Source organism: Perca fluviatilis, chromosome 5, assembly GCF_010015445.1.
Source record: "Perca fluviatilis chromosome 5, GENO_Pfluv_1.0, whole genome shotgun sequence".
NCBI lineage: Eukaryota > Metazoa > Chordata > Actinopteri > Perciformes > Percidae > Perca > Perca fluviatilis.
This window is the reverse complement of record NC_053116.1, coordinates 15769504-15779503: the sequence shown is the minus strand read 5'-3', so window position 1 is coordinate 15779503 and position 10000 is coordinate 15769504. Positions and strand designations below refer to the sequence as shown.

The 10000-nt window shown below is 41.3% G+C and overlaps 1 protein-coding gene across 2 annotated transcripts in view; it reads right to left on the bottom strand.

Annotated features, from left to right (window-relative positions):
• The window catches only part of zmp:0000000926 (ataxin-1-like), a 26741-nt gene extending 19454 nt beyond the window's left edge, over positions 1 to 7287 (bottom strand). For both annotated transcript variants that reach the window (XR_005639300.1, XM_039801220.1), the window contains exon 1: positions 6758 to 7287. The gene's annotated coding sequence lies outside the window, so the exon portion shown is untranslated. The remainder of the gene's footprint in view (positions 1 to 6757) is intronic.
• Between the last annotated feature and the right edge of the window lie 2713 nt (positions 7288 to 10000).

Genomic DNA, 10000 nt, shown 5'->3' with positions numbered 1-10000 from the left:
CTTGATGAGTCGTACAGTACAGGCCAAAAGTTTGGACACACCTTCTCATTCAATGCATTTCCTTTATTTTCATGACTATTTACATTGTAGATTCTCACTGAAGGCATCAAAACTATGAATGAACACATATGGAATGATGTACTTAACAAAAAAGTGTGAAATAACTGAAAACATGTCTTATATTTTAGATTGTTCAAAGTAGCCACCCTTTGCTTTTTTTGATAACTCTGCAAACCCTTGGTGTTCTCTCAATGAGCTTCATGAGGTAGTCACCTGAAATGGTTTTCACTTCACAGGTGTGCTTTGTCAGGGTTAATTAGTGGAATTTTTTCCCTTATTAATAAAAAAGCAAAGGGTGGCTACTTTGAAGAATCTAAAATATAAGACATGTTTTCAGTTATTTCACACTTTTTTGTTAAGTACATAATTCTATATGTGTTCATTCATAGTTTTGATGCCTTCAGTGAGAATCTACAATGTAAATAGTCATGAAAATAAAAGGAAACGCATTTGAATGAGAAGGTGTGTCCAAACTTTTGGCCTGTACTATATATACGACCTCGGTGGCGTTCTTTTTGCAACTTCCGGTTCGTAACTCTGGAAAACGACTCGTAGATCGACTTCGGTCGACAAAAAGAACGCACCATTACACTGCACATGCTGGTGTGCATGCATTGGTCAGCAGCAGAGCTTTATAGTGATGAAGTAGAACTACTTCACTACTCTACTTAAGTACTAAAAGGCTGTATCTGTACTCTACTGGAGTATTTTTTTTTTCTCCTACTTCCACTTTTACTTGAGTACATATTTTCGATGAATGAAATACTTTTACTCCGATAGATTTTTTATGTGCTGCATCGTTACTCGTTACTGTTGTGAATTCCTCACGCTACGGAGACTGTGTAGGTTACAGTGTGTGTACGTACGCTAATTACATAATTTACTTAAGAAATCCCCGAGATCGCGTCGTGTTTCTTTTCATTACGGTTGCCCGTTCAGAAGTCAGAGACGATGTAAGTTTGTACTCTTTCTATTTAGTCATTGTTGCAGCAGAGTAATCTATTCCTGAGTAGTTTCAGTCTGCAGTGAGTCCTGAATGTTAACTGTTTGACCCTGTGATGTGAAGCTGCTAGTTTATCTGTATTTTGCTACTGTATTTTGTGTGATACGTTTTTTGGGGCTTTAATCGTTACTGTGCTGGAGAGGATGTTCATTTTACTTGCACAGTGTGATAATTGTACATTGTATTTCAGTATTTGTTAATATTTGTTATTTTTAATATAATATATTTAATATTTGTTAATTACTTTGGCTACAGCCTTGGCTAAACATTTGACATAATATAAACAATATGATATTCAAACTTTGACTGCTTTCTTGAATAACTAAATAACCCAATTTATACTTTTACTTTCAGTACTTGAGTAGTACATTTTAAACTAAACTACTTGCAATACTTAAGTAAAAAAAATGTTGAATACTTTAGTACTTCTACTTAAGTGTTGTGCTTAAAGAGCACTTCTACTTCTACTCAAGTCACTTTTTTGATAGAGCACTTGTACTTTTACTCAAGTGTGGGTCTCTAGTACTTTATACACGTCTGGTCAGCAGGGGAAAAACAACAAAAAAAATTAAAAATGTGAGAATTTTTTAACCGGCGAAAAAGTAAAAATTTTTTAAAAATGGGTTTTTTTGTTAATATTGTTGTCATCAACTTGACATATATTTGCTGTGAGTTTCATTTTTGCACTTTTCCACCGTCTCAATCTGATAGTATGCTTCTTATGCGGCATCTGCACCAACTACATTTTCAACCACAAAGAGATGACTTTGGTGTCAATTTGTTGGCATCACATGCAACACGAAGTATAAAAAAAAAACATGAAACAAACATTACTATTGGTTAGGTGACAGTGCTTCTTATGCAACTGGAGTGATGTCACACAGTGCTGATGCACACAGTCATGCTTTTGCATTTCCATTCTTGCAGCTCACTTGTTTTTTCTAAATTATTTTTCCTAACTTTTTACATGCTCAGCTTCACTGGCTCACAGGTAGCCGTCTCTCTCACTAGTTTGCCACATGATTAGCCTACCTTAGAGCCCTTGATGCGAGTAGTACTCTCATGCTATGAGATCAGTAGCTTACAAGGAGGGGGGTTAAGGAAAGAGGAGAGGGGAAAGACGAAGGAAGTGAAAAAAAATCTAATGGTTTAGAAACAGCTTGACAGAGAAATGACAAGAGTGTGTGTGAAAGAGGAGGGGGGGTTACTTTTTATTCCAAAGATTTGTTGTTTTTGGCACTGTCCCCTGGCGACTGACAATCAAACTGGGTTTTTTGTTGGTTCTCTAGTTTAGCAGCAAATTGTCAGCAAGCTGTAAGCAAACATCATGATGACTACTCCACTGAGAGAGCATGGCCTGGTCTCCTGTTAGAAGCACAAGTGCCATTCATTTTTAGAATGCCTGTCTAGACTGGCTTTATAGATACCGTCTGGAATACCTTTATCACTGCCGGAATTCAAGGCAACATTGCTTTTGCTCTACAACCCCTCCCACACCAAATCTGCTGCCCAGCCACACACAGTCACAGCCATTTACTCAACACATGGCTTATGCTGTTTGTTATAGAGGGTGCTGCAAATTATATTGAAATAGGATTGAGTGGGCTTAACTCTTGTTTTCAAAACGAAAATAGGGAGAGTCCCACTTGAGAGAGAACCTTTATCACACAGCTATTTGGCAATCTCTGCTAATAATGAAAAAAAAAAAGAAGCCAAATTAAATTAGAGAAAGATGTTTTGCTGAGTGATTTTAATGCTGCGAAGGATAAAAAAAAAGAAATTAATAGGGAAGCAAGGATAGGGAAGGTAATACACAACTTCAGGACAGGCTTTCAGGACACTATTGATGCTGAAGGCTAAAGGATGTCTCAGATGTTACACTTTCTGTACAGTGATACCAAAACCGATACTTTGCAATATATTATGCTCGTGCACGTCTGTCTGTACGAGGGAGCAGATTTTTCTGATCTACTGGGCTTCCAGCAGGCAGAGAGGCAGGCCTGGCTGAAAAGCTGTGGGTGTTAAGTGGTGGGAGGCAGGGTTGAAAGGTTGTTGACCCCTATTGTAGATGAAGTGTGGAGGAGGAGGAGAACATACTGCTTGATCATACACAAGGTTTAGCGAGTCAGGGCCAAAGAAAACGATCGACAAAGAGCGAAGAAAAGACTCCGGTAACTGACAGATTGTGTACGCATGTTTGCAATTGCACACACACGCACATTCCCACACTGTACGTGGGTCTGAATGTAAATGCATCCTATGATATACCACTTCCCTCTTGTGGGACAACCTCCCTGACAGGTGTGTCTGTCACCTTAAAGTAGTCTGGCACAGTGTCAACTGTATTCAAACACCTGCCTCTGTTTTGGATTATTCATCACACTCCTGGCTCCTCTGCTGAGCTCCCAGGCCAATTCTCATACCCTTCAACTGTAAGAGTGCTGATCTGGGAACAGTGGGCATGGAGGTCCCCTTGACCAATTCAAAAGTGCCCTAAACACAGAACTACTTCATGATTAGCACGTACCTTAAGAGAGATTTGTGCAATACCACTGAGTTGCTATACTGTTTTCTAAATGACTTGAAGTAAAGCAAGTTCATTTTGGATGTAGTGCCCTATATGCCTGTGTTGACACGTCGCAGATATACACACATTGCTTGATTAGTCAGTTCCCTTTAGAATGATTAAAAAAATCATGTGAGCTGCACTTTTATAAGTATAGTGCGAGCTTACGTTGCAGCACTGTTTTCAGAAATGTAGCTGAACAGCAAGAAGGATAGGGGTTTGATTCCCTTTCCATTCTGTGAGAGGATGACATGCAAGACATACGTGTGTTCCCTGGTATCTGAGCCTGAAGAACAGGGTGGTAAAGAAAATGAGAACACAAATAAGGTTATGTTGGGTTATGTAGCCTCAAATACCTGCTAAACTGCTGCGCCCACAGTTTCAATGGGTGAAAGGGGAGTTTTGGCAGAGCAAACACACATACAGCCCTAAAAATCACACACACATGCACAAATTCATAAAATCATGCAAATGTGTAGTCTCTGCCTGAATGTACACTTCCCTCTCTAAGTTTTCCCTCTTTGTCTCTTTCACTTTCGGTCCCCCGACCCACCCACTCTCTGTCTTTCCCTTTCACTCAACTGGCTGGCTGTTTGAGAGCACACACTCAACGTGGGTGAGAGTGCTAGAGTAGAGTATATGACTGTCAACACAAGGTGCAGGGTGTGTGTGTGTTTGTGTGTCTGCCTGTCTGTGTGGTGCTGTAGGTGGAGAGGCACAGCAGGGCGTGAAGGAGCGCTGTGATAATGATAGGCATGTATTATATAACATGCAGATTGCATAAGGAGAAGATTATTTTAGGTCCAGATATTGAGGATGTATAAGTAATTTTTTTACGTGGGTGTACAGCACAATGCACATATCTAAGTGCGAGGATGTGTGTTTGTGTAAAAATGTTCTAAAATGTGCCCATTTCTGTGTTTTCTTTCGAGGAGTGTGTGGGTGTAAGTAAACTAAGTGTATTATGTGTTTGTAAGAAGGGGGCATGAATGTTTTCAGATTTCTTTCATAGCTATCTGCATATCAAAACAAGTATGTGGGAACGTTGGCACATTTGTGTACAGTGTGTATAAGGGTGTCTTTATTGCAAGCTCCCACTCATTATCACTTTTAGACTTCAGAGAGATCAACTTGAAAGGGGCTGAATCTCCTTGTCGGGTGCGATCCTCATAACTTACAGTTTTGATGATTTTCGTGTTTGAGCTTGCGTTGAAAAAACACATGCCCCTCTATGGGCTAAACAAGTTTTACGAATCTCACTCAGCCAATCAAGCACAGGGTTATGGTCCTATAGGATGTGTTGTGTGGAGTCATAGAAGTAAGGCAGAGCAAATAGTCTCTGTGTGCCACTGCCTCCTCTGTGCGCGTCGCTCCATGCATGAGTGTGCCCCTGTAAAAATAGACCTCTTAAAGGGCCAGCAGCCACTCAACCTTCTTCCACAAGAGGCCTGTTCTGCTCTTCAGGGTGACAGTACTCTAAGAAACATGTGATGGAAGAACATGCTGTATTTTTCATTCAGCCCACAGAGACCAGTTGTATTTCTGTTTCCCACGAGACATAGAAACATTCCTACATTCAGTTTCTCTTCATCATCTTTACATCCTTTATCAGGACACTTCTCTGGTACATAGCCAGAGTCATAAAACACATCTACAGGTTCATATTAGTAAGTCGCTATAAAACACATATTAAACACAGGAGATCTGGGTTTTGAAGCCACCTGACTACAGCTAGAGCCCCACCTTGACACAAACTCTCACTGATACACCACGGAGTCCTTTTTTGATAATGACGAATCCAACACCAGAAACGACGAGCAAAAATTGCTCCTTTGCATATGAGGCACACTTTGTAATTGTGCACTCAAAACGAGAATTTCTTGAAGCAATCTCTCAGTGACATAAGACTTCCTGTACACTCCAGCAGATCGTCCTTGTAATTGAAATAAGTGAATTAAGTCAGCAGTGACAAATGTTGTACGTCTCGCTTGAAAGACATCTATAGCTGAGAACTGTTTGAACCTGTGAAATGTTCCTATATGCAGCATATGGGGTATCACTGCAGCAGAAGGACAGCGAGTGCATGTTGCAGAAATAGACATACAGAAATCATAATCGTGCACAATGGCGTAATATTTCTCCATCAAGATTGGCGAGAAAGGAGGAGGGCTTTAAGTGGAGTCGGTAACAGAACCACAAACATAGCTTTGTGTTCCCAACTGAGGGATGCAGAAACAGAAACATTTAGTCCTTTAGACCAATTGGTGTTGTAAAGTTGTATATAAAAAATTAAAGGTCACTCAAGTTATTTCAGTGCATGTTTTCTAATGTTAGATTACAGATGCCTGGTGCAGCCACACCTGCACATCAGATATTTCCCAGATTTGCCCTCAACATCTGTACCTCCTATTTCTCTCTCCTCCCTCTCCCTCATTCCATCTCTTTCCAAATTTTCCCAGGCTCAACTAACCCCACCCTCACCAATTTCATATTCGTCCCTCCCAGTTTAAGCGGGCTCCTCCAGGGCCCCTGGCTATCTCTGGACCAGGGCTATTTAAGCCCACTGCTCTAATTCTGAAAGTCCTGATCTGCCATCATGATGAGTGATGAACCTCCACCTCTCTCACTCTCTCTCTCTCTCTCTCTCTCTCTCTCTCTCTCTCTCTCTCTCTCTCTCTCTGTCTGTGTGTCTGTATCTGTCTTTCACATACATCTTGTCTCTGGATCCGTCACACTCTCCCTCTAGTTCACACTCTCTCTGTTAAGCCCTTTCACTCACACAAACACCCCACACACAGGTGCTGATCTACATTATACGTTCATTCACACACACACACACACACACACACACACACACACACACACACACACACACACACACACACACACACACACACACACACACACACACACACACACACACACTTTTCCCTATACTTAACCCAGCTCATTCTCAGGATGACATATACCTACAGAAACTCTTGAACCTGTTACCTCAGAGCAGCATTCAAACACACAGCATGGCGTGTGTATCCCTTCATTCAAAGTTCCTTACACACCTGCGCTCCCTCTCTCCTACACACACGTACACACACACACTCAGAAGAGGAAGCGGTGTGGTCACATACCTCGCCGGGTGCCTTTGCGTAGCAGATAGCAGAGAGTTTACTCATTGGATTGGGCAGCAGCAGGCACGTAGGAATATCCAGTTTTGAGACTGCGAGTCTCTACCTCCTTTCTACTGCTCAGCCTCCCCTCCCTTCATCCTATTCCTGCCTCTCCTCCTTCTCACTCTCTAAACGCCTCTTTGCTCTCTCTCCCTCTATCTCCCCGTGAGTGTGCTCTCTTTCTCTCTCCCCAGCTTGCTTGATCTCTCCCTCCTCCTCTCTCTCCTTCGCTCTAACTGACACACACCTTCTATCTCACCCTTACAACTTCAATCTACACTCATCCCTCTGAGTAAGTCTCTCTGACACACAGTGACACTTGATAACTTTTTCTTTCCCCTACCTAATATGCTCTCTCTCGCTCTCTCTCTCTCTCTCTCTCTCTCTCTCTCTCTCTCTCTCTCTCTCTCTCTCTCTCTCTCCCTCTCTGGGAGTGTATAATTAGACAGAGCTCAGTGGTAATACAGTCAGGCTCATTGTGGGAGCCTTAGCATTGCTGCTCATGTCTGGCTGATAGCCCAGCAGCTTCACTCATTAACCTCCCTCGAGTTGCAGAAAGGACCAGCCCACGACTCGTGCTATTTGCTGCAACACCTCAGCCTCTTAGCCCTTCAGCCAATCGCAGCCCACAGGGATGATGGGAAAGGTGTGCTTGCCAGGCACACAGTACAGTAGGTGAGAGTGACATAATCACTAAGTATTGACATGTTACAGCAGGTGAAGTGTAATACCTGCTGGTCAAATCTGACACATTGAGGATTTTCATCACATTCATCTTTTTTTAGCTTAATCATTTGGTCATGATATGCATGCAGTGGCATCATGTGCTTTTTTTTTCAAGCTGAAACCACAAAAGACTACTCACACATCTTATTGTGAAACCACTGTGAGATATGGGAATGTCCTGTGTGCATGTAGCAATCAGTCATATGCTCTTTTTACTGTACTGCACGCCCCAGTTCCCAACACACATGACCTGACATAAACCCTCGAGGGAGGCTTAAATAATTGTCATTACATTTTGAACAACTATGGTTTTCTATTAGATTCATTATTAAATTGTTTATTAGAGTTAAATCATATCCAACCTTGCATGAACTAAACTGCACTCTCATCTCAAGTTTCTAACTCACTGACAAATATTTACTTTGACGCCTTAAACAACAACTGGGCGACTACAACAGCCTTTTCCCTTTGTCATGGGTAAAACGTATGACTCAGGTCCAGAGTTGGAAGTGTCAGGACGGGCCACATGAGCAGCTTACAGGGCTGGGATCTCTTTACACTACAATGTCAAAGTGTGTTGGAATCCATGACCTACAGTTAAGTCATTTTATCACCCTTTTTTTCATGGCAAATGTAACCTGGGAATCATGGGTATAAATACTTGATCATAAGTATGTAAAACATTGCACATAAAGCAGCTGCCAAGAAAGTCATATATATAACAATTTTTCTTTTAGTTTTTTATATTTTTCTTCTTAAAAATAATAAATTAAGTTTTGGGTACATTACATGCTGTTGACCATAAATCAATATCACCAGTTGTGGATACGGAAGCCTGAAACCAAAACTGATGTATTATGTAAGGGTTATGCCACTTACCCCTGAAAAAAATAACAACCCATAACTAGCACAAAACGAATCAGTATAAATGCTCACACTCTGTTTATACACTAATATAGTATAGTGCGTTGAGTACAACAGCTACAGTGTAAATAATGAAAAGTTCAGTAACATGGTTTAAATTTTCTCATATTTGTATTACTTTATTTCATTTTTGTGTCAGTTGGGTAACTCTAAAAATAAAGATAAGATAAGCCATTTCATACAAACACAAGTGTCACAGCGCCATGAGTGCCTTAAGATAACCTTCATAGATCATATTCTCTTTTAATCAGCCTGGTAATAGTCAGAGCTATTGTAAGCTATTACGTCTTAAGACTTTGAGTCAGCTCAAACACATGCTTCCAATGTCTATACTGTAGATACTCCATGCTTAAAGATGTAAATTTTTGTCCTGTCAGACGAACATTTTTGTCCTGTCAGATGAACATTTTTGTCCTGTCAGACGAACATTTTCACTAAACATAAAAATATTTTATTGTCTTAAAGGTGCAATATGTAATACTGAGAGCTAGTGTTTAAAATAGTAACTGCAGCACAAATTCAAAATACTGGAGAGAGTCGTCTCCCCCGCCCCCGCCCCCTCCTCCTCAGACTCGAAGTTTATGGAGGATGCCAGCATCGCAGCATCCATAACAATGTTGCTAGACGCTTGTCTTACATAGGACATTACTTCACAGCACAGCAGAGTAGCTAACGTTAGATGCTGGCTATATTGACAGTCATAAAAGTCTGTCCTCACGCAGAGCTCTGTACCCAACTGACAGACACACTTTTTCGGCTTAGAATTACGGAAGGAACCGCTAAAAACACAACAACCTCTCCGTCCTCTCCACCCGATGGACAGACACGCTTCCTCGGCTTAGAATTAGCTACGGTAGGAACCGCTAAAAATACCACTACCTTGCCATCCTCTCCACCCGAGTGAACACACTTTATTTGCTTAGAATTCAGGTAACGATCGCTAGATACACTGCAAACTCACGGTCCTCCCGATTAACAGCCTCCCTCTCTTGACTTAAAATAACTCACCGTTGTCGGCTACGGCCACTGAACAGGCTACACATTGTAAACAGCCATGGCCCGCTTTCCTGGTCCTCCGGTAACGTTAGCAGTTAGCAGGGTTAGCTTGGCGGCGTTAGCCAGGACCAGTCGGGATCACTTTACTGGCTGTTTCTCAATTGTTTTTGCAAGTAACCAACTCAGGTACTCTAGCTATATAATTCAATGTGAGTACACTAATGTTGAAATGAAATAAAATGCCTATCTCTTGTAGCCGTGATAAATTAGCCTAAAGCTAATGCTTACCTGTTCAGGAGGAAATTAGCCAACTCGGCGTCCTATTGGGCTCTAAGCTGTCTCCATCTTTCAAATACATCTCCAATATTTAGTTTGTTACATCTCTGGTCGCGCAACTGTTAAAAACATGCCGTTTTTTTTAGGTCAGGTAGAATCTATCTCCGTTGATCCTGTTCGTTTGTTGATAACAACCCACAGGCCAAAACACAAACAGAAATTCAGTCACGGAACAGAAATTTCAAAAGGAAAACTGGCATTAGCATATTTATCAGAAAAGAT